Source organism: Myodes glareolus, chromosome 17 (assembly GCF_982192425.1).
Source record: "Myodes glareolus chromosome 17, mMyoGla1.1, whole genome shotgun sequence".
Taxonomy (NCBI): Eukaryota; Metazoa; Chordata; class Mammalia; order Rodentia; family Cricetidae; genus Myodes; species Myodes glareolus.
In genome coordinates this window covers 61666446-61691141 of record NC_142042.1, presented here as the reverse complement: position 1 = coordinate 61691141, position 24696 = coordinate 61666446, and the positions used below count along the sequence as shown (strand labels likewise).

The window sequence follows — 24696 nt, the reverse complement described above, 5'->3', positions numbered from 1 at the left end:
ACTTTAAGGATGACAGCATATACGGAATGGAAGAGCCTGTGGTGTGTGTGTGTGTGTGTGTGTGTGTGTGTGTTAGTGAAATCTTCCCTTCCTGGCCAGCTCCTCTTTGAGCATCAGCCAGAGCTGGATGCAGTAGTTTCTTCCTTTACTAACCTCTAAGTGGATGAACGCTTTCTCTCTGGAAGGCAGATTAATCTTGCAGCGCTCTGTCCTCCTGGGCCCAGAGACAAAGACAACACTCAGCAAATCATCAAAGTGATGGAGAGGGGAGCTTGAGGCAAAGCTAAGGGGACTCTATGACGGTCTGATCTGAGGGCTTCAAGGATGTCTCCTTGAGAAAATGACATTTCAATGGCTTTTTTTTTTTTAAAGACAGTTTCTCTGTAGCTTTGGTGCCTGTCCTGGAACTAGCTCTTGTAGATCAGGTTGGCCTCAGGCTCACAGAGACCAGTCTGCCTCTGCCTCCCGAGTGCTGGGATTAAAGGCCTGCACCACCACCACCTGGCTATCAACCGGTTCTTAAGTGATATGAGAATTAGAAACGCCTGGGGCTTCTTCCAGGAGAAAACTCAAGGACGCTTGTGTTTCCCACAGCGCCCTAAGGATTCCTGAGATCTCCATAACACTGCACGCTCAAGAAAATCCAGAGCCAGGTCTTTGAGACAGGACCCCTCAAGAAAATCCAGAGCCAGGTCTTTGAAACGGGACCCACAGTGTGGAAGGAGGAAACAGCCTCTGGAAAGCTATTCTTGAACCGGATGTGCCAACCACCACACACACACACACACACACACACACACACACACACACGTATGCAAAATAAGTAAATAAAGATGTAATAAAAAATATCCAAGGCCACCAACTGACAGCTGTAATTTTTTTGGTTTCCTTTCAGTCAAGAGGACTGAGGCAAGGGGGATGTCCTTACGGAGAACAAGGTCTCAAAGCGAAAGTAGAAAGTGAAAAGAGTCTAGTCTCAGGAGCCTGGGAATTCACGCTTGGGTCTCTGGGTTCCACATAGGTCACACGGCCGCCTCAAATAGGCAAGGAACAAGAGGCAACCAAGACTGATTTGGACCAATCATGATTTATTTTCAATGGCATGGTATTGTGAAAACCCCATCTTACCGGAGGATAGAGCTGCCTAGGGAAAAATCATGTGAGGGATAGAAGGTCCTCAAACCCTCTACCAAACAGCACTTTATTTTTATTTTATTTTATTTATTTTTCTGAGACAGGGTTTCTCTGTGCAGCCCTCACTGTCCTGGAACTCGCTCTGTAGACCAGGCTGCTCCATTCTCGCAAAGGACCTGAATTTGCGTCCAGCCCCCACATTGGAGGATGGTGCACAGCGCCAGACAGTCCAGCTCCAGCAGATCTGACACTCTCTTCTGGCTTCCACCGGCTTCACATTCACGCGCACACCCCCTGTACAAACCAGATAAAAACGAAGACCGTGACCGGCCCAAGGTACAGTTGAGCAGAAGGTGTGTGTTTTAGATGTGAGGGCAAGAACAGCCAGAGGCATCTAGAAGACTCCAGAGCAGGGAGAATAGTAAACTGAACGTAGTAGCAGACTGGACCTGGTCCCGAGAGGAGAGGCAGAGGAGGAGAGAGAAAGACAGAGAGGGTGGGCAAAGGAGACCAAGAGAGCAAGACAAGAAGAGTGCACATGGTTAAGGATGATGATGACGGAATGAGAGCAGGGGGCAGACTGCGGGCTCAAGAAGTTTAAGGCAGGGGGCTGGAGAGATGGCTCAGTGGTTAAGAGCACTGCCTGCTCTTCCAAAGGTCCTGAGTTCAATTCCCAGCAACCACATGGTGGCTCACAACCATCTGTAATGAGATCTGGTGCCCTCTTCCAGCCTGCAGGCATACATTCAGACAGAATACTGTATACATAATAAATAAAATCTTAAAAAAAAAAAAGAAGTTTAAGGCAGGAGCGGGGCGAGAAGAGCGAGATCATGGCTGTTTGTTTTGTTTTTTTTTTAAATATGTATTATTATTATTATTATTATTTTGCTGTTTCAAGACAGGGTCTCTCCATGTAGCCCTGACTATCCTGGAATATACTCTGTAGACCAGGCTAGCCTTGAACTCCCAGAGATCCTCCTGCCTCTGCATTCTGAGTGCTAGGATTAAAGGCATGTGCCACCATGCCTGGCTTATTCTTATTATTTGAAGTGATGTGTTTATGTCTGTGCATGAGTACACAAGAGTGCATGTACCAACAACAAGAGTGCATGTACCAACAACAAGAGTGCATGTACCAACAACAAGAGTGCATGTACCAACAGAGATCAGAGGAGCCCCAATCTCCTGGGAGTCAGAGTTATAGGTGGTTGTGAGCCACCTGATGTGGGTACAGGGAATTGTACTTGGATTCTCCGGAAGAGAGGAACATGGTCTTCACCACGGAGCCAATACTCTAGCACAAACCACAGGTATTTGTGATACCAAATGAGCCTGGAGGCCAGTTTGTGCTTTGGTATGCTAATAGGCACCACAGACAGACATTTGTTCCAAGTTTCTCTTGGAACCAATCCCCTCAAACATATCATATGATTAAAAATACAAAAAGTCAAGATTCAAGCAGGCTATGGCATTTGCCTTTGGTGCCAGCACTCAGGATGGACAGGCAGCTAGACCTCCGAGCGCCAAGTCAACAAGGGCTACGTGGTGAGACCCCATCTCAAAAGTAAATAAGGAAAACCCAGAATTCTTGGCTTTTGAATAAAGGAAAATTCGAACAAACGAAAACAAAAACTTCAGATCAAGCCAGTGTGAGGCAGAGTTGGAGAGGATTTTTGCGTTGTTTTGTTTTAGTGTGCGTGTGTGTGTGTGTGTGTGTGTGTCTGTGTGTGTGTGTGCACATGAGTGCGATGTATCATGTGTACAGAGCACAACTTTGTGACATTGGTCGTGGGCTCCAAGGCACCTACCTGCCACACTAGGGGAAGGTTCCGGGCTCACAACTCTTATGCCAACAGTGTACACAGGTGACCCGAACCAGACAGAGTCCTTGATGGCAGGAAGAACTGAGAACTCCCATTTAGACTCCAGGCAGGAGGCAAAGAGCCAAAGGGGCAGGGAGCCAAGCTTTTGAAACCTCAAAGCCCATCCCCAGTGACATACCTCCTCTAGCAAGCAAAACCTAATCCTTCCCAAACAGCTCCACCAACTAGAGAACATGTAGTCAAATAGAGGAGCCTATGGGGGCGTCCTCATTCAAACCACAACAGCCTCTTATCTTTTTTTATGTTGTTATTTATGTGTCTGTCTATCTGTCTGTCTGAGGGAGAGTGTATGTTAGTGCAGGTGCCTGAAGAGGTCACGAGAGGGTGGTTGTAAGCAGCCGTGAGGGTGTTGGGAACCAACCGGGGGTCTTCTGCAAGAGCAACAAGTTATTTGCTGACTCATCTCTGCAGGCACTTCCTTTCCTTTCCTTTCCTTTCCTTTTCTCAGATATCTTGTGTCCTAGGCTGGCCTGGAACTCCCTGTGCAGCTGCGGGTGCCCTTGAACTTCAGCTCCTCCTGCCTTCACCTCTCCAGTGCTGCAGTCACCGGTGTGTGCAGCACTGTTGGTGGCTTACTAAGTGTGGAAGAGTGAGCCTGGGGCCTGCGTGTGCTAGGTGAGAACTGTACTAACTCAGGAGATTTTACACAGATTTTTAAGCTCAAGAGTTAAGGAAAGAGAAGCCACCCAGAAGAAAGCAAGCACGCTCAACGAAGACGAAACTCGGTGACTCCACAATTGCAGACCAGGCTGTCCTCCAACACACAGAGATCTGCCTGTCTCTGCTTCCAAAATGTTGAGATCAAAGATATTCTTTACCACTCCTGGGCAAAACCAAATTATTTTTTTTTTAATTAAACCTGGTCATGGGTACTGGAGAGATGGCTCAGAGGTTAAGAACACTAACTGCTCTTCCAGAAGACCTGAGTTCAATTCCCAATACCTACATGGCAGCTCACAACTGTCTGTAATTCCAGTTTCAGGGGACCTGACACCCGTGGTAAAACACCACTGCACATAAAAAAATATAAAAAAATTTAAAAACCTGGACATGGTAGCATTTGTCTTTAGGCCCAGCACTCAGAGGCAGAGGCAGGCAGATCTATGGAAATTTCAGACCAAAAGGGAAAGAAAGTCAAGCCTAGCAGGCAGGACACCGGAGTTCAGTCTCCAGCTTTGACTGGGCACGGTGCCGCACACGCCTGCAATCCCACTACCCAGGAAGGGGAGGCTGGAGAATCAAGTGTTGAAGGTCATCCTTAGTTACACAGTGAGATCAAGGCCAGTGCTGACTAAAGGAACCATTTTTTTTTTTAAATCACGAAATATAAAGCCAAAGCAAACTACAACAAAATACAATATCCTGGAGCCAGATAAAGTGCTTGTAGTCCTGGCTGCCTGGGAGGCTGAGGCAGGAGGCTCCCTGTGAGTCCAGAAATTCCAGATCCGCCTGGATGACACAGACTCTAAAAATAAAAACAAAAACAAGACCAAACAGAATCCAATATGAGCACACAAAGGTAACTGGAGGGCATGGCACAGCCCTCTAAGACTAGAAGTGCGGTGGAGATCGTGTGGTATTTCACACCCACACCCCCAACACCAGGGAAGCTATGGCAGGAGGCTCCTGGCTTCCAGACCATCCCAAGCTACAGCCAAGTCAAGGCAAGGCTTGACCAAAGTAATGCCAGCAAAAGATGGTGGGTGTAAGGGTATCATAGACCCTAGGAACAGAGCCACGAGGTTTCCAGATGCTGTAAATGAACAGCACGAATCACAAAACAGTTGTACATTGCACAGCCAAGAGTAAAAGCCAGAATTAGTGAACTGGTCAAGAATTAGAAATTTCAACAAAATGATGGAGCAAGAAGTGAGTGTGGCACACACCTGAGATCCAAGGCCCGGAGGATCGGAATTCTTTAAAGTCACTATTGACTTTATAGCAATATCGCAAGAGGTTGTTGCATGAAATCTAATTGGTATCAATAATAAAGCCCAGAGTCAGATACAGGGGTTAATGCTGACTGAGATCAGAGAAGCTGAACAACCAGCCACTAGAGAATTCTTTTACCTCTACCAGTGCTCAGACAGAAGGGCGATTCTATCTTCAGACGTCATCTCTGCAGGGTGATCCTCAGACTGCAACTGTCTTACCAAACCTCACACTCCCCTGAGCTCCTGTCTCTTTCCACCTTATATTCTTCTCTCTGCCCAGCCATATTGCTCCTGTCTCCACCCCCCTAGTGCTGGGATTAAAGTGTGGGATCCTAAGTGTTGGGATCACCTTTATGTGAGCTTTGTTTCTCTTTTAGACAGATTCAATCTTACGTAGCCCAGGGTGGTCTTGAACTAACAGAAATCCCTCTGTCTCTGTCTCTCCAGTCCTGGGATGAAGGGTGTGTGCCAACACTCCCTAGACTCTAGTGGCTTACCTCTGCACTCTGATCTTTAGGCAAGCTTTATTTGTTAAAATATAAACAAAATGTCACTACAGGAAGCTAGCCAGCACCATATGGAATTCTGTCCAAAAAGGGAGGGTCAGGGGTAGGGTCAGCTCCTACTCTGCACCAGCTGGTACCTCTGGATTCTTCCATTCTATAGAGACAACCTCAAAGAAAGCGGCTGTCTCTCTCACCAGGTGTCCTCGTTAGAGTGACATCGTCTTTAAACCCTGTGTGGCAATCCCTGACGCACCGCCATGGTGCCCAGGGAAGAAAGGGTGACCTGGAAGTCCAACTACTTCTTTAAGATCAACCAACTTTTGGATGGTTATCCAAAATGCTTCACTGTAGGAGCAGACAATGTGGGTTCCAAGCATGATGTAGGTGGGTCTTCTTTCTATGTGTTGCTTTCACTGGTTAATTAATAAAGAAACTGCTTGACCTGATAGGTCAGAACATAGGTGGGTGGAGTAGACAGAACAGAATGCTGGGAGAAAGAAAGCAGAGTCAGGTAGACGCCATGGAACCAGCCGCCAGGTCAGACATGCTGAATCTTTCCCGATAAGCCACCACCTCGTGGTACTACACAGATTATTAGGAATGGGTTAATCAAGATGTGAGAATTAGCCAATAAGAGGCTAGAACTAACGGGTCAGGCAGTGTTCAAAAGAATACAGTTTCCGTGTAATTATTTCGGGAAAATCTAGCCAGGCGGAGGGAAGTGGCCCCCACCGCTCCTATTATAACACAAGCAGATGCAGCAGATCTGCATGTCCCTGCGAGGGAAGGCTGTGGTGTTGATGGGGAAGAACACCATAATGCAGAAGGCCATCCAGGGGCACCTGGAGAACAACCCAGCTCTGGAGAAACTGCTGCCTCATATCCGGGGCAATGTGGACTTTGTGTTCACCAAGGAGGACCTCACTGAGATGAGGGACGACATGTTGCTGGCCAATAAGGTGCCCACTGCTGCCCGTGCTGGTGCCATTGCCTCATGCGAGGTCACCTTGCCAACCCAGAACACTGGTCTGGGGCCCGAGAAGACCTCTTTCTTCCAGGCTTTAGGCATCACCGCTAAAATCTCCAGGGGCACCCTTGAAGTTCTGAGTGATGTGTAGCTGATAAAAACTGGAGACAAAGTGGGAGCCAGTGAAGCCACGCTGCTGAACATGCTGAACATCTTCCCCTTCTCCTTTGGGCTGATCATCCAGCAGGTGTTGGACAATGGCAGCATTTACAACCCGGAAGTGCTTGACGTCACCGAGCAGGCTCTGCACTCTGGCTTCCTAGAGGGTGTCCGGAATGTTGCCAGTGTTTGTCTGCAGATCGGCTACCCGACTGTTGCTCGGTGGCACCCTCTATAATCGATGGGTATAAGCAGCTTCTGGCTCTGTCTGTGGAGAATGAGTACACCTCCCCAATTGCTGAAAAGGTCAAGGCCTTCTTGGCTGATCCATCCGCATTTGTGGCTGCTGCTGCTGTGGTTGCTGCCGCCGCCGCTGTGGCTGCTGCTGCTGCTGCTGCTGAAGCCCCAGCCAAGGCTGAAGCCAATGAAGAGTCGGGGGAATCAGATGAAGATAAGGGATTTGGTCTCTTTGACTAATCCTCTTAAAGCAACCAATTTAATCCGAGAAACATGGAAATAAAAGCTTAAAAAAAAAGTAGGTGATTGGAAAAGTCTTTTTTGTTTGTTTGTTTTGACTTTGGTTTTTGGTTTCAGGACAGAATTTCTGTTTCTGGCTGTCCTGGAACTTGCTTGCTTTATAGACTATGTTGGCATCAAGATCTGCCTGCCTCTGCCTCCTAAGTGCTGGAATTAAAGGCGTGCACCACCAGTGTCTGACTGCCTAAGTCTTTCTTAACACATTCCATATTCCAAACCTGTCCCTCGAGTCTGAAGCTCCGTGGCTATAGTAGACATATAGGTATAGGCCACGGGATCTCATCCTCCATCCCAGGAATCTGAGGGGATGGTGACATCTGAACTGCCTCTAAGTCTGTCTGCAGGCAAAGCCCACAGAGAGGGGACAGCCTGCAGTTCATACAGGAGCTGGATTTATTTTAGATTTATTTTTATTTTATGTGTGTCTGTGTGCCATGCGTGTGCAGCACCTGAGGAAGTCAGAAGAGGGTGTCATATCCCTTGGAGCTAGAGTTACAGACCATTGTGAGCCTCCACAGTGTTTGAAAAGCTCCACAGTACATTTAGAGGTCGCTAGCATTTATTAGTGATAAACAGGACCACAACAAAAATATTTTCTTGAGCTGGGCAGTTGTTGAGGTCCGGTGCCATCCTGGACCATAAATTATTTCTCTGGACCAGAGGGGAGGCATGGGAATAAATATACAACTCACATGGTTTTATCAGGAAGAGTTCTCAGGGATCCCTCATGAAATCTGAGTTCACATCCTGAAAATCACCTGCGTCTATTCTCCAAACAGCTTTTATACCAAAATGCAAACTGAGGGGGAAATTCATCAGCATTCTGTCTCCTAGGTAACCGGGAGAATGGTTGTGGTCATGTCTACACATTTGACCATACCTTTCTATGTCCATTTTGTCTTTCTGTCTTCCTGCTCTGTAAGCCAGCTCTGTCACATAGGCCAAATCAGCATCTCTATCTCAGGCGTCCTCCAAATTACAAAGAAGGAGCAGAACAACGTTAGCCTATCCTGACCCTTTGTCTGTAAAGACTGGGTGACCTCCTTCTGTGAGGCCAGGTGCAAACTATGGCCTGGAAGTCTGGCTGCCATTCAATGTAGATATATGGCCCTGTATGATAGATGGCCCTACAATCCACTCTTGGTGTTTAATTTTAATAAAACCTGTGCTTCTACAACAGGACAGATGATCACGTCTGCCTTGGGCAAAGACTTCCCTTTACCCAAATTTACCCGTCACTGGAAATTAGGAATATTTTATGTAAGCTCTTGTCTTAGGTTTTTGGGGAGGAGAAGCTTTAAACCCATCATTGACTGCTGACTTCTGTGAAGAAAAGAGATTAAGGGAGAGAGATAACTTTGGGCTCTGTGTCTTAGAGCCATACTTTTTTGTAGGATAAATTATGATGCTTTATGAATAATCATGTACTTAAAGACCATAGTCTCCTATTTAAAGGAGAAGAGAATCACCTGAGTTTAAAATGTTTTTTAGCTAGTTTAGAGCGCCTCTTAAGTTTTTTACATTGTATCAAAATCTAATTTTTTTAACATATGCACTAAAACTAATTTACAGGGTATGTCAAACCTTTCTCAACATCTTATAAACAGTTACAAACATTATCAGGTCAATACTATAATTTTAGAATGGGAATTAACAATGAATCCACAATTAAACATATCACAATTTTTTAAAATCCACATTCATCAAAAAAAAAACAAGGAAAGCTTTTCTAATGGGTGAAAATACAATGACATTCCTGCTATCAGAGACCAGTTCCAGTCTCTGAGCAGCAATTAAACCCTTAGGTTGCCCCCCTCTTAAGTGAAGAGGGATTTTAGTCATTTCTTATTTTGAGTCTTTTTTCCTAAGAGGAAAGCTTAGATCCTAGTTCTCAGGTCCAATATTTTAATCAAATGAGTTCTGTGTCCCATAGATCAAAACAGTCAAATGTTTAGTCTGCATTTCTAATTCAGCTCCACAGCAAACAGGATTCAGACTGCAGATAATTGTAGTCATCACGGTCAGGTCATCTCAGCAGGGTCTCTGGGTCTGTGTGCTGTGTCCTGAGTGTCTGGAAGCAGCTCAGCATCCGTCCCTCAGTGTAACAGGGTCTGTGTGTGTCCCAGGTGTCTGGAAGCAGCTCAGCATCCGTCCCTCAGTGTAACAGGGTCTGTGTGTGTCCCAAGTGTCTGGAAGCAGCTCAGCATCCGTCCCTCAGTGTAACAGGGTCTGTGTGTGTCTCGAGTGTCTGGAAGCAGCTCAGCATCCGTCCCTCAGAGCAGCGGGGCATCAGCTGGTCCCACAGACCAGGCACTCCTCTCTGTGGGGGCGGGGAAGACTGGACCAAGGACTCCTCTTCAACTCCTTTCTCCAACTCCTCTATGGGCGTTTGCAGGTATGATGTCATTGGGTCTGCCACTCCTTACTGTATATGCAGTCATCTCATCCAGCTTCATTTTCTTTCTGTGAAAAAAGCACAAACACATCCTCGACCCCAAACTAATATAGGGCCGGGTCTTTTTCTAATTTATTGCAAGAGCTTTTTCACCTTGCCTTAGCAAAGGTCACCTTGGTGTCGCCGTGCCAGATCTGTCTGCAGCTTTCATCCTTTTAAGTTGTTTTTGAGGAGCCGTGGCGCGCTCCACAATTCCTTTTCATTATTAATCATATAAGCAGTTTTTCCATTGAAAGAACCATCTGCAAAATTTTAGCATAACATCCTTTAAGGGATCTTTAGCTATAACATTAGCAAAATATAGTTGTGAGAATTGCAACAACGATGACCTGGGAAAGATTATTACTCTGGCCTTTAAATTGAGCAAACATAATTGTCCAAGAATCACTATTTTAAAATTGTCAGGTAATCTATTGCTTAGTATAGGAAACATTGATCGCAGTCAGTTCTCTGCTAAAACATCTCCCGGAGTCCGACCTGCCCTTCTGTATTAGACAGGCTACTGCTTCAAATTAAGAGTTTAACATCTCAACTGGAAAAATGGGAAGGTGCAGTCATAAAAGGCATTTTGCTTTCCAGAAAACTGCTGTAGAATAAGTTTTGTACTTAATATACACCCTTGCCACAGCTGAATCATAACTAATATACTGTACTTGCTGATTATTGTATACTCTGCCTGCTTGAGTACCTGTTTGGCAGCTTCTATAAGCTTTCTACTGGTAATTGGCTTATTGCTCCCTTTAAGAATTTTACTTAGTGGCTCAAGGTCTCCTGTAAAAATATTATAATTGCCAGGCGGTGGTGGTGCACGCCTTTAAGCCCAGCACTCAGGAGGCAGAGGCAGTTTCTCTGTGAGTTGGAGGCCAGCCTGGTCTACAAGAGATAGTTCCAGGACAGGCTCCAAAGCTACAGAGAAACCCTGTCTCGAAAAACCAAAACAAACAAACAAATAAATAAATAAATAAATAAATAAATAAATAAATATTTGAAACAGAGTTTCATGTAACTCAAGCTGACTGCAAACTCAAAATATAGACCATACTGACTTTGAATTTGTGATTCTCCTGCCTTAGTCTCCCAAGTGCTGGAATTACAGACATGAGCTATACTCAACCAAGTAAGTTTTTTTAAATCCAATAATTATATAAAAATCTATTAAATATTGCCACCTCCCACCATGCATGTGTGTGTGTGTGTGTGCACACGCGCCTGTGTCTCCTAGGAGTCAAACCAAAGGATAAGGTATGAGTCAAATGTTCTGCCATTAAGTTACATCCCCAGGTGTATTTGCTCTTGTTTTTGTTGTTGTTTGTGTGGTTGGTTTTGTTGTTGCATTTGTTTGTTTTCAATTTGACACAAGCTATCTGGGAAGAGGGAACTTCAGTTGAGAAAATGCCTCCATCAGATTGACCTGTGGGCAAGTCTACAGTGCATTTTCTTGCTTAGTGACTGACAGGCAGGTCCATCTCACTGTGGGCAGTGCCTGCTGTGGGCAGGTGGTCCTGGGCTGTGTCCAGTCATAGCTGTCCTGGAACTCTCTCTGTAGACCAGGTTGATCTTGAACTCACAGAGACCTGCCTGCCTCTGCCTCCTGAGTGCTGGGATTAAAGGTGTGTGCCACCACTCCCAGTAATCTCATTGTTTTTTCTTTCTTTCTTATAAGTGGAGACTGCTTTTTCATTCCCAGAGACCCAGATCTGAATAATCATACAGAAACTTTATTAATTACAATCCTGCTTGGCTTATTAGCTCAGGTTTCTTATTAACTAACTCTTACATCTTAAATTAACCCATTTCTATTAATTTGTATATCACCATAAGGATGTGGTAAGGGTTCTGGCGTCTGTCTCCTTCAGCAACTACAGCGTCTCCTCAAGTCTGCCTACTGTCTCTATACATCTCTTCCAGCCTGGCTATATTCTGCCCTGCCATAGGCCGAAGCAGCTTCTTTATTAACCAATGGTAATAAAGCATATTCATAGCATACAGAGGGGAATCCCACACCACTTTCTTTTTTTTTTAAGATTTATATTTATTATGTATACAATGTTTTGTCTGCCTAATATGCCTGCAGGCCAGAAGAGAGCACCAGATCTCTTTACAGATGGTTGTGAGCCACCATGTGGTTGATGGGAATTGAACTCAGGACCTCTAGAAGAACTGCCACTGCTCTTAAACACTGAACCGTCTCTCCAGCTCCTTCTCTTTCTTCTTAAAAAGTTTCTGACCATGTCCATATTGTATAGTGAGCCCCTTGCCTCTCCCGTTCCTCATCTTCCACCATCCCGTTAGTCCCCTTTGTCCCAAGTTTTCTTTCTTTAATGGTCTATGCAGGGCCCTCTCCACCTGCCCCCACTGCCTGCTACCTGTGAACCAGATACTACTGCCCCAACGCTGTGCCTGCCTGATTCCCACCGTGACGTTCTGGAGCACTACAACTGTAAGTGAGTTCCCAGTTAACTGCTTTCTTTTCTATGGTTACCTTGGCTATGGTGCCTCTTCACAGTGTAGAACATCACAGTATACATCAGTGACTGGGACAGTAACTTCATATGACTGCCCTCCTGTTGGACCAACTTTCTTGAAAATGAAAAAATTAAAAATAAAATAAAAATTCATGTGGGGGCTGGTTGGTGGTGGCGCACGCCTTTAATCCCAGCACTTGGGAGGCAGATGCAGGCAGATCTCTGTGAGTTTGAGGCCAACTTGGTCTACAAAGTGAGTTCCAGGGCCGACTCCAAAGATAATGGAGAAACCCTGTCTCAAAAAACCAACCAACCAACCAACCAAACAAACAAACAAAAAACCAAAATCTAAAATCCGTGTGGGGTTTGGGAAATGGCTCAGTTGGGACACACACACACACACACACATACATGCACACACACACACGTACACATGGTGTTTTGTGCCTGTAATCTCATTTTTAGAGAGGCAGAGATAGGAGACGGGGAGATCACTAGAGCTCCTTGTTCAGGCAGCCTGAGTGAGTCAGTGAGAGACCCTGCCTCAAGAAGTTAAGTGAGAGCATTTTCAGAAGAAGCTGAGTCAGCCTCTGGCCTCTGTGTGCTTGACCACACATGTGGCCTCACTTGCACATACCACATTTCCTCTGTTGTTGGTTGTCTAGGTTGCTCCAATTCCTTGGCTGTTGTGAACAGTGCAGCATTAAACATGGATGGGTGAGTGTCTCTGCCATGTGTACACACCCGTGAGTGTACCGGCTGCTGTTAGTGTTCCGGCATCTGCACTGGCCTGACCTTGGGGTACGCCTCCTCAGGTGCAGCGACCAAGAGCACCTGTGCACATTCACTAGGTTCCATTTTAAAAGGGCCCTGCCCTTAGCTGGGCAGTGGTGGCCTTTGCCTTTAATCCCAGCGCTCGGGAGGCAGAGGCAGGCAGATCTCACGAGTCTGAGGTCAGTGAGGTCTACAGATCAAGTTCCAGGACAAGTTACAAAGCTACACAGAGAAACCCTGTCTCGAAAAACAAAAACAAAAACAAAAAAAGTCCCTGCCCACCTCCCATCTCTGTCTGCCTCTGTCTGTCTGTCTCTTTCTCTTCTCTCTGCTTTTCTGCCACTCCTGTCCCTGGAGGCCTGGTCTCCCCTGGCCTTTCCTTTCTTTAATGTTCCCTTCCCCTTAACACAAACCCCTCCATATGAACTTGGTCTCATGGCGTCTTTCTTTCACACTCCATTTTTTTCTGAATTACAGCATTGGTCTCCTGACCAGAAAAAGCTCTTCTGCTGCTTCTTCCTGCCCGCAGGCAGTTTAATCCTGGAAACTGCTCCACATATGACCGCCTCGACAGTCTTGCTTCTCCAGATTGCTGGGTCCCTTCATCCCAAACCTGCAGGATTGGTGAGCCCTGCCCTTTCTCCCACCTCTGGCTGTTTCCCGAGGGAGGGCTCGTCTTTTCTCTAGAGCATGGTTTCTTGCCTTTTGGCTTATTAATTAGGCCCTGGTACCAGACAACCACGGCCTTTGGGCTCAGAGCCCTTGGCCCCCACTCTGCGTGACGACGACCTCATTTCTCGGGACTCTCAGGTCCTTTGGCCTTTGATTGACCGGATCACCACCGGGTAGCTTATGCCTTTCTCGCGATCCTTGCTTGATAAAAAGTCACTGGTTCTTGTTCTGCCTCACTCCTAGGACTAAACCTACCAAAAATCTGCTTCCTGGCACTCTATGTCCTGATGTTTTACGGGACCTTTGCAACACTCTGTCAGCGACCCTGATCTCTGTTGCACGTGGCATGTTTACTCAGTGGCAGAGCCCACTGAAAGGCAATCACTTCACCCTGGGACCCTTCCCACCGGCTCCACCCTTCCCACCGGCTCCACCCTTCCCACCGGTTCCACCCTCAACAGAGCTGCCCTTTTTCACCTGCAACAAATCTGCTTTCTTGTTCTCTGGCGGCCTTGCCTTCCATTCAATATTGTTAATTGGGTTAGACCATCATCCGGGGATGTGAGGCTTCCTGTCTCGAGCACAGTCCTCTCCTTGCCTTCTGACTTTTCTCGAAGTCCTGGTACCAGGTGACTGTGCCTCTTTCAGGCTTAGAGCTCTTTGTCCAGTGGGTCTCTTTGCGTGATGACCGTGCCTGTCTTGAAATTGATCCTCTCTGAATTCCTGGGACGCTAGGAATTGCAGACCCTTGAGTCTTCTCTGCCTCACTCATGGGAGCTGTGTCATCGTCTATACCTCCTCGCTCCCACTGGGACGTTTTCGGAGTCCCACCGCCCATTACCAGCTGTTGGCCACAGAGCTGGAGGCGCAAGACCATCAAACATGTCCGGGTGACGCTGTGGTAATGGGAAAGGATCAGGTGCTGTAAACTCTAGGGAGTCGACTTGGATCCACCCAGGTCTGACAGTTCCTCAGAGCCTAGGCAGTGAAGTGAAACATCCAGCTACTCCAGAACGTGGCTAGCACCCCAGTTTTCCCAGGTCCCCCAAAGATGAACGCCGCCACCCCCCAGGTCAGCAGCAGGATGTAGTCTTGAGAACTCAGCATCCTCAACCCCGCCTCACTTGCTCCCCCTTTCTAACTCCTCCCCCTTTTTGTTTTGTTTTGTTTTTGTTTTTCATCACAGGGTGTCTCTGTAGCTTTGAGGCCTGTCCTGGAACTCACTCTGTAGGCCAGACTGGCCTCGAACTCACAGAGATCCTCCTGTCTCTGCCTCCTGAGTGCTGGGATTAAAGGTGTGCGCCATCACTGCCTGGCTCCACCTTTTTATAATAAATAAAAAGGGAGGGATGTTAGCATCCAGACATTTGTACTGGCCTGCCCTTGGGGCATATGTCCTCAGTTGCAGCTGTCTGTCTGTCTGTCTGTCTCTCTCTTTCTCGTCTCTCTTCTTTTCTGCCACTTGGGTCCCCAGAGGCCAGTCTCTCCTGTTCCCTCACCTGATTTTCCCATTCCCTTTCCCTCAATAAAAACCTGAGCTCTTTCACATGGCATCTTTCTCTCTTGTGCCACTTTTTCTAAATTACGACAGCTGTGTCATAGGAAGAACTCTTTCCGTTTTCTGGGAAACCTCTGTCCCGATGACCTCAGTGGCTGGACTCGTTTTTTTAGCTCTGCCGGCAGCATATAAGGTTCTTTTCTGTCCACATCCTGGTCAACACTGTGGCTGTTTTCTTAGTGACTACCATTCTGACTAGGGTGAGATGGAATCCCGGTGTGGCTGCTTGCGTTTCTCTGATGGCCAGGGTGATAAAGCATTTTCCATGTTCTTGGGCATTTGTGTTCCATCTTTTGAGAATGATCTATTCATTTCAGGAGCCCATTCCTTGGGTGGGTTGGTTGCTTGTTTAGTTTCTTGAGTTCTTTGTTTGTGTAGTCTAGATATTAATCCACATCAGATGTATAACTAGCAAAGGCCCTTCCCTACCTGTAGGCTCTCTCTCTCTCTCTCTCTCTCTCTCTCTCTCTCTCTCTCTCTTGTCTTTTGAGACAAGGTTTCTTTGTGTAGCTTTGGAGCCTGTCTTTTGCTATTCACTTTGCAGCCCAGGCTGGCCTCGAACTCAGAGATTCTCCTGCCTCTGCATCCCGAGTGCTGGGATTAAGCCCCCACTGCCCAGTTTGTAGGCTGTCTCTTAGCTCTTTGCTCTGCTCTACAAAAGCCTTTTAATTTCATGAGGCTCCCTTATCTAATTGTTGCACTTATTCCCCCCCCTCTTCTCTCTCTGTCTCTCTGTTTTTTTTCGAGACAGGGTTTCTCTGTGTAATAGTCCTAGCTGGAAGTCACCCTGTAGACCAGGCTAGCCTTGAACTCACAAAGATCTGCCTCTACCTCTGCCTCCCGAGTGCTGGGATTAAAGGTGTGCACCACTATGCCAGGTTAATCGAGAAAATTTAAAAAGAAGTCAGCCAGTAGTGCATGCCCATTATCCTAGTACTTGAGAGGTGGAGATGGGAGTTAGTTTAAATTCATTCTTTCTACACAGAAAGCTGATGTCAACCTGGTTTATGTTAGATCTATCTCAAAGGAGAAACTCAAGAGGATGCTGTGAACTTTATGCTAAAAGCATGAAAATTTTTATGAAAAATTGTAAATTCCCACAGAGGAAAAATATTCACAAAAATATAAATATGAGAAATTCTGATTAAACAGGACTTTTTAAAAAATGTGAAGCAGGGCTGTGGTGGCACACACCCTTAATCCCAGCACTTGGGAGGCAGAGGCAGGTGGATCTATGTGAGTTCAAAGCCAACCTGGTCTACAAAGCAAGTTCTTGGACAGCCAGAGCTGTTACATGGGAGACTATGTCTCGAAAAAAATAAAAAATAAAAATAAAAAATAAAAAAAATTATGAAAGAGGCTGGGTGGTGGTGGCACATCCCTTTAATCCCAGCACTTAGGAGGCAGAGGCAGGTGGATCTCTGAGTCTGACACCAGCCTGGTCTACAGTGTGAGTTCCAGAACAGCCAAGGTTATATGGAGAAACCCTGTTTTTAAAAAACAAAAACCGAAGAGCCAGGCACTTGAGCCTTTTAGACTAGAGGATCGTAAGTTCAAACCAGAGGCTGGAGAGATGGCCCAGTGGTTAAGAGCACTTAACCACTTAAGAGTGGTTAAGGTTCTGGAGGACCTGAGTTCAATTCCCAGCAACCACATGGTGACTCACAACCATCTGTAATGAGATCTGGCGCCCTCTTCTGGCCTTCAGGCATATGTGCAGGCAGAACACTATATATAATAAACAAACTTTAAAAGGTACCCACAAAGCCCAGTATCAAATAAACAAATGTAAAATGGCCAGTAGGTTCTTTCGTGCTGGTCATTTATTACCATCTTGCTAATTAGCCCAATGTTATCACAGATTCCATGCTTGGGAATTTTGGAAGGGACTTAATTGGATCTGGCTCAGGCACCCACTACAATGTCTCCTTGTAGGGAGGCAGGGCGGTTGCCAGTCTCTGTGCTATGTGTGTGTGGCTTCCGTTGTAAACAACAGTCTCATGCAGATGTAATGCCACTGAGCCACACCACCAACCCTTCAGTCTCTTTCCTTTTCCTTATTTTCTTCCTTGCTCTTTCTTTACTACCTTTCTTTCTTCATTTTTGCTTTGTTTTAAAACAGGGTTTTGTTGTGTGCCTTGTCTTGCCTGACTCTCACTTTGTAGATTACGCAGGCCTCATGCTCACTAAGATACACCAGTTTCTGCCTTCTACATTCTGGAGCTAATGGTGTGGGCTGCCACTCCTGCCCTCTTTAATTTTATATTATTGTTTGTTTGTTTTATTTTTCAAGACAGGGTTTCTCTGAGTAACTGCTCTGGCTGTCCTGGAACTTGCTGTGTAGACCAGGCTGGCCTTGAACTCAGAGACCCACCTGCCTCTGCCTTTAAAGTGCTGGATGGAATTAAAGCATGCGCCGCCACCACCTTGCTTTATTTTTATATTATTATTATTTTATGGTCATTTTCTTGTTCTTTGCTTAATTGCATTTCATGGATACTTTTTTTTCATTCTAGGTTTCCGGACTATGAGGCACACCCACAGCCCTTCCAACGGTTCAGGCGATTGTTACCATCGTTTAGCCACAATGTTTTGTTTTTTTTTTTAATTATAAAAAAGTGAATTTTAGGGCTGGAGAGATGGTTCAGTGGTTGGGAGTGAGCTACTCTTCCAGAGAACCCTGGTTCAAGTCCCATGGGTGCTCACAACTGTTTGTAATTCTTGTCCCAGGGGATCTGACACCCTCCCACAGAGAAGGTGTTCATTTCCTGATGCCCAGACCAGAATAATCACACAGAAACTATAGTAAGTACAACACTGTTTGGCCAATTCCTAGTTAGCTCTAACATCTTAAGTCAACCCATTTCTTTTATATTTTACCTTGAGGTTTGTTGCTTCTTGAGTGGCTACATGTTGTCTCCTTGACTCTGCCTACTCTCTCTATATCTCTGTTCAGATTTCCTGCCTGACTTTACTCTGCTAAGTCATCGGCCAAAACAACTTTATTTATCAACCAATAAAAGCAACACATATACTGAAGGACATCCCATATCATCTCCCTTTTTCTGTCTAATTGAAAAGGAAGATTTTAACTTTAGCATAGTAAAATTACATATAACAAAACAGGTATCAAGCAAGAATTACAGATACAATATTTTGTGAGTCCAAAGTTTCATATCAATTTATCTTTTATCACAACTAAGGAAAACTATAATTATAACTATCTAGTCTTTAAATCCATCAAAGATCCCCGAAGGAAATATTACCTAAGTAAACAGGAAATGCATTATAAGTAAGATCCAAAACTCTAGAATTGACAGAGACATCTCATTGCCTGGACAGTTACCCAAAGTTTTTCTGTAACATTGGGGCATCCATCTTCAGCCTATAGGCTGATAGTATCTGGCAGACTTTTTCATGAAGCAGGAAATTTGAAAGACAGTTTTGCCTGTATTGGCAGTTTGTCAGGCATTTTCTTCTGTGTCCCATAGAATATCTGGCAGTTTCTTCTGTGAAGCAGTAACTCTGACGAACCATTCCATCTTTTGAAAAGCTTAGCAGTCATTTTTCTGTGGGTCTTGCGTGTCCAGTTTATACAGCACAGTATAGGCAAGAGCAGTTTCTTGCCCAAATGACCTTGTCACATTGAAGGCAAATCCCCTAACAAGTTTCTTCAATGTCCATCACCCTCTCTGAAGTAATTGGTGCTTCCAGAAGCAGACATGTCTCACTGTCAAGAAAAGACTAAGTTCTAGGCAGAGGCAGGTGGATCTCTGAGTTCAAGGCCAGTCTGGTCTATAAGCGCTAGCTCCAGGACAGGCTCCAAAGTCACAGAGAAACCCTGTCTCAAAAAAAATAAATAAATAAAAAGAAAAGAAAAGAAAAAGAAAGGTCTAAGTTCTTAAAACATGTTAAATGCCATATTCTGTAGATCTTTGAAGTGTTGAAGATTATCTAACTGAAATATATCTCTATATATCTAGAAAACCTAACTAACATGACTACAATTTTGACTATTATAAATGACTATAATTTGCAGTTATTAATTATACACCTCTGTGAAGCAATTGGCCCATGCTGCCACCAAGTAACCTGCAGCACACTCCAAGAGCCATAACCATTCCTGCCACCAGTATGAACCAGGAAGCCTTCTCTTAAAGGAGCTGCACCTCTGTTGTTGCCAGCGAGCAGAGAAACCTGAAAATATGTGGCTACCAAGAAGTTGTGCTTGACTCCCGTTTTTGTGGGTTTATCTTGAAGCCCCCCCTTTTTTGGTTTTTCAAGACAGGGTTTCTCTATAGCTTTGGAGCCTGTCCTGGAACTAGCTCTTGTAGCCCGGGCTGGCCTCGAACTCACAGAGATCCTCCTGCCTCTGCCTCCCGAATGCTGGGATTAAAGGCGTGAGCCACCACTGCCTGGCCCTTTCTTTCTTTCTTTTTTTTTTTTTTAAATCATTTTTTAAAAGTCTTTTATGGATCCATTTTGTATGCAGAGACTGCTCATTTATTTCCCAGACACCCAAACCCAAATAATCACACAGAAACTATATTAATTACAATACTGTTTGGCCAATATTTTAGGCATATTCCTAGTTCACTCTAACATCTTAAATTAACCCATTTCTATTATTTTATATTTTACAATGAGGCTCGTGGTTTGTTACCTCTTTCTTCTTGGGCAGCTACATGGCATCTCCTTGATTCTGCCTACTCTCTCTCTATCTCTGTTCAGATTTCCTGCCTGGCTTTACTTTACTAAACCATTGGCTGAAATAGCTTTGTTTATCAACCAATAAAAGCAACACATATACAGAAGGACACCCCATATCATGGCAGAACACCAATGTACATAAAATACAAGTTAAAACTATTTTTAAAAGTGGATTTCATTCCAATTTAAACATAGAACTCATCTTGAAACAGAGATCTGTGTGCTTAGAATCATGGAAGCTCCATCCTCTATTTCTACCTAAAAGACCTGGAACTAATTTCCAGTAAATCTAGTGGAGTAGATAATTGTGCCTTAGATGAGCTTTACTGAATTAATAATAATTTAATTATTAAAATTAAAGTGTTGCTATCACATCTAGATAGTGCTTTTAAGGGTTTTTTGTTTTTATTTTGTTTTTCGAGACAGGATCTCTCTGTATAACCCAGGCTGTTCTGGAACACACACACACACACACACACACACACACACAAGATTTTAAAATGTAATTTAACTTTTTTACATGTTTTCTATGTATGTCTTCATGTCTGTATGTATGTCTGTTCACCACATATATGCCTGGTATCCATGGAAGTCAGAACAGGGCATAGGATCCCTTGGAACTGGAGTTACAGATTTATAGTGAGCTGCCATGTGGGTGCTGGGAAGAACAGTCAATGTTCTTAACTGCTGAGCCATCTCTCCAGAATTACATATCTATTCTGCGCTCTCTCTCTCTCTCTCTCTCTCTCTCTCTCTCTCTCTCTCTCTCCATCCTCCAATTCATGACTCCTTTTGCCTTCACCTCCCCAGTTTATTGTTACAGGCATGGGCTACCATGTTTGCTTTCCCATGGTGCTTTGAAGAGTCTGAGTTTCCTAGCTACAGGCCTTGAATTCATAATCCTCCTGCCTCCGTTGCCCGAGCTCCTGGGACTACAGGTACAGGACACCTTGTTCGGCCATTCCCCTTACCTCTTTATTTTTCCTCTATCATTAACACAGAATCTGGGGACTTTTCAGGTGTCACTAACGCCTCTGAGCTGCTTCTCTTCCCCAGGCCATCCGTTCCTGCCTGTCACACATTGTCACTTGCCCTGTGCTGTTTGCTTTTTGTGGAACATCAATTGAGAGAGTGTCTCAGTCCCTCAGCTGTGGCCCTGTCTGTGGGGCACTTTCTTGAATACTGATTGGTGTGGGAGGGCACAAGGGCGATGCCATCCCTGGTGGTCCTGGGTTGAGATGCAAGCCAGCAACCTGTTTCAGTTTTTTTGAGCTAAAATGAACCCCTTCCCCCTCAAGTTTATCACAGATTGCTGCGGTAAGCAAACAAATGGGAGCAGGGCATCTATCTAATGTAATTTAACTCTCCACGGAGTCTGGATGCTGCTCAGGCTAGGCTCAGACCATGTTCATGTCTTGGTGGTGGATGGGTCTGTAATCCCAGCACTTTGGCAATTGAGAGGCTGAGACAAGAGCATAGTGAGTTTCCCTTCAGGGTTTTTGGTTTTGTTCTGTTTTCAGTTTTTGTTTTGTTTTGTTTGTTTTGTTTATGTCTATCTACATAGCCCTGGCTGTCCTGGAACTCACTTTGTTAATGAGGTTGGTCTCAAACTCAAAGAGATCTGCCTGCCCTGCGAGAGTAAAGGCAATGATACTACATACCCAGCCTCCATCCCAGGCTGGCCTTGAACCCACGGAGATCCACCTGCTCTGCCTCCTGGGTGCTGGGGTTAAAGGTGTGACCACCACCACCACTCAGCCTCACTTGATTTCTTTTGATACTTTTTTCTAGTCAGGTTTAGATATTTATTTATTCTTGAGACAGGGGCTCACGTAGTTCTGGCTGTCCTGGAACTTTGTAGAACAGGCTGGCCTCAAACTCAATAAGATTCACTGGCCTGTGCCTCCCAAGTTTGAGGATTTGAGCTACCACCATCATTTTGTTTGTTTGTTTGTTTGGTCTTTGGTTTTTTTGAGACATGGTTTCTATGTGTAGCTTTGGAGCCTGTCCTGGAACTCACTCTGTAGACCAGGCTGGCCTCAAACTCACAGAGATTTGCCTGCCTCTGCCTCCCGAGTGCTGGAATTAAAAGTGTGTGCCACCGCTGCCTGGCCACCACAATCTTTTTTCTATTTTAATTGTATGCCACATGTCTGCCACGTGTCACAGGTGCCGGTGGAGGGAGCGGGATCCCAGGACCTGTAATTGCAGGCAGATGTGAGTTGCCTGAGTCCTGGGAACCAAACTCGGGCTTTCCTGACTGCTAAACCAGCTAGCTCTCCAATCCCTTCCAATAAAAATCTAAACTTGTTTATTATTGTCTTTTAATTTTTTTGTTTGTCTTTTTATTTACAGCAATTTAATGATTTATTTACTTTTATTTTACATGCATTGTTTTGCCTGCATGTATGTCTGTGTGAGGTATTGGATCCCCTGGAACTAGTTACAGACAGCTGTGAGCTGCCATGTGGATGCTGGGAATTAAACCCGGATCCTCTGGAGGAGCAGACAGTGTTCTCAATTGCTGAGCCAGCTCTCCAGCCCGTCCTTTTTTCTTGAGACGGGGTTTCTCTGTATAACAGACCCAGCTGTCCTGGAACTCGCTCTGTAGACCAGGCTGGGCTCGAACTCATGAGATCGTCCTGTCTCTGCTTCCCAAATGCTGGGATTAAAGCCATACATACACTACCGCCACCTAGCTATTTTTGTAATTTTTAAAAGTTTGATTAATTCTCTGTGTTTTGTCTGCATGCCTGTATGTGCCTGGGGCTAGCAGAGGCCAGCAGAGGGCTTGGATTCCCTGCGGATGCTGGAAATCAACCCAAGTCCTCTTGCCGAGCAGTCGGGGCTCTTAGCCACTGAGCCACCTCCCCAGCCCTTTATGCTTTAACTGCTCTGTGGAATTCAGCTCTCCTCAGTTAGAAAGAAGCTCTGATTCCTGTGTCTCCCACAAACTTCAACTTTTTTTCTTTTCTTTTGACTTTTGGAGACAGAGTTTCTCTGTGTAGTCCTGGTTGTTCTGGAACTCTCTCTGTCGACCATGCTGGCCTAGAACTCAGAGATCCACCTGCCAATGTCGCATGAGTGCTAATGTTAAAGGCGTGCGCCACCACCTGGTTTAACTTCTATCTTAATAATGTTCACATCTAATTGCTGTGAATTTTAATACTTCCCCTTTTCCTTAGTAACCGCAACCCATTTCATGCTGTTCAAACTCACCGCCTATTACTAACGCTCACAGGGAGCTTGCTTCTTAGCCCCTTCTCTGGTTCCTTCTTCCCAGCTGCTTACTATTCCTCCATTTCTCTTCTTTCCTCCCAGCACACTGTGAACCGGGGTGGCCGGTGCTGTGCGACTTGGTAAAGACAGAAGAGTCTTGGGATGTGACTTCCGGTCAGAGGGCTTGGGACTTGTGCATGGACTGCTGGGGCTCTGGAGCTCCGGACAGGGGCTGGGGTGGGGCGATGAGCTGCGGCTGCCAGCCTATTGGCCCTAGTGCTGACAGGCAGGAAGGATCTGCTAAGTAGTTGCTTAGAAACAACCACTGACCAAAAAAATAAATAGAAGGCTGTGGCAAGGCAGGAAGCGGCTGGTGTGGGTTGGGTCCTAGCCAGGGTGCATGACCCGTCTTGGTTCACCCTTTTTGCTTGAACTGGAACTCAGAAGCCTGTGTTTTTGGAAAGATGTTCTGCCACCACCAAGGTCACAGAGGAAGCCCTCCCCAGGAGTATTCTTCCATCCCCAGCCTTGAGGTTCAGGGTTCCAGGGCAGCTTTGCAGGACTTGAAGGTCCCAGTCAGATCCTGCCCTTGTCTGATTCACCTCAGGGCTGGAGTTCAACCCCCTTGCCTGGGAACATGGTTGCTGACTAGACATCTCCCAAAGCAAATTTGAGCCCCTCCTTTGCTGGAAACTCCAGTGGCCTTGTATCATTTGCAGGAGCCAAAGGGGGCCACCAAGAAGTAAGGCCTTGGTGTGTTCGTGCCTGAGGCATGCATCCTGCCTGTCTGAAGTGGGAGCTTTGCCACACTGCTCAGATGCTATCCCAGTGCCACCGGCTGCCTCCAGCTCAACCTCACCCCACTCAGGTCTTGACCTGCTCAGAGCAGACTGACACCCTAACCACCCTGTACAACACTCGTCACACCTGCGAACAGGTTCTTGGACTGTGAATGACCAGGCAGGGGTTGTGTGTTTTAAACTTGTATTTCCCAAGTCTGACATGACTTGTATTTCCCAAGTGGTCAGCAAACTGATGAGCCAAAGTGGGAACTTTTTTTGTTATTGTTTTGTTTTTGGAGACAGGCTCTCTCTGTGTAACAGCCCTGGTTGTCCTGGAACTCGCTTTGTAGACCAGGCCTGCCTCTGCCTCCCAAGTGCTAGGATTAAAGGCGTGCGGCAACCACTGCCCAGCACAAAGCAGGAATTCTTAAAGGACTGAATGTGATTTAAAATGCCAGGCTGGGGTAGGGAGATGGTAAGTGCTTGCCACCGAGCTGGGATCTTTAGCTGTGGGTCTGTGAGCCAGCGGGCAGCGGAATCCTTGAGGGTCCACACAGCTAGCCGACCTGGGAAGCTTACATATATACATACATACATACATACATACACACACACACACACATATACATGCACACATGCACATTCACAAACATACACACTCAGAGATCACACAGCTTGGGCTGGGGACATAGGGACATAGCTCGGTGTAACAATGTGATTAGTTGTCAAGACGCTGGTTTCATCCTGAGCACAGCAAGATTAAAATGTCAGCCTGGGCTGTGGCTCATCAAGTACATAGATAACATCTTTTTCACTCTGAATCCCAACAGCCAGTTACAGGGATGGTGTTCTTTTCAAATACTTGATCATGGTCAGGAAGGCAAGAGAAGTCAAGTCGTTTAGCTATGGCCCCCACCTGAGGACCGCCTTCTGTGCAG

At 45.7% G+C, this 24696-nt stretch overlaps 2 long non-coding RNA genes and 1 pseudogene across 2 annotated transcripts; 2 read left to right on the top strand and 1 right to left on the bottom strand.

The window, feature by feature from the left end:
• The first annotated feature begins 364 nt into the window (after positions 1-364).
• On the top strand, positions 365-862 carry LOC148119459 (uncharacterized). The gene is made up of 2 exons (XR_015735375.1): positions 365-653; positions 693-862. It is a non-coding gene; the product is annotated as an uncharacterized LOC148119459 (long non-coding RNA).
• Positions 863-1982: 1120 nt separating this feature from the next.
• Positions 1983-7280, top strand: LOC125396063 (large ribosomal subunit protein uL10-like; annotated as a pseudogene).
• A 10568-nt stretch (positions 7281-17848) lies between these two features.
• Positions 17849-23197, bottom strand: LOC146891326 (uncharacterized). Its single transcript, XR_014997707.2, has 2 exons — positions 22977-23197; positions 17849-18888 (listed from the first exon to the last, which is right to left on the bottom strand). It is a non-coding gene; the product is annotated as an uncharacterized LOC146891326 (long non-coding RNA).
• Between the last annotated feature and the right edge of the window lie 1499 nt (positions 23198-24696).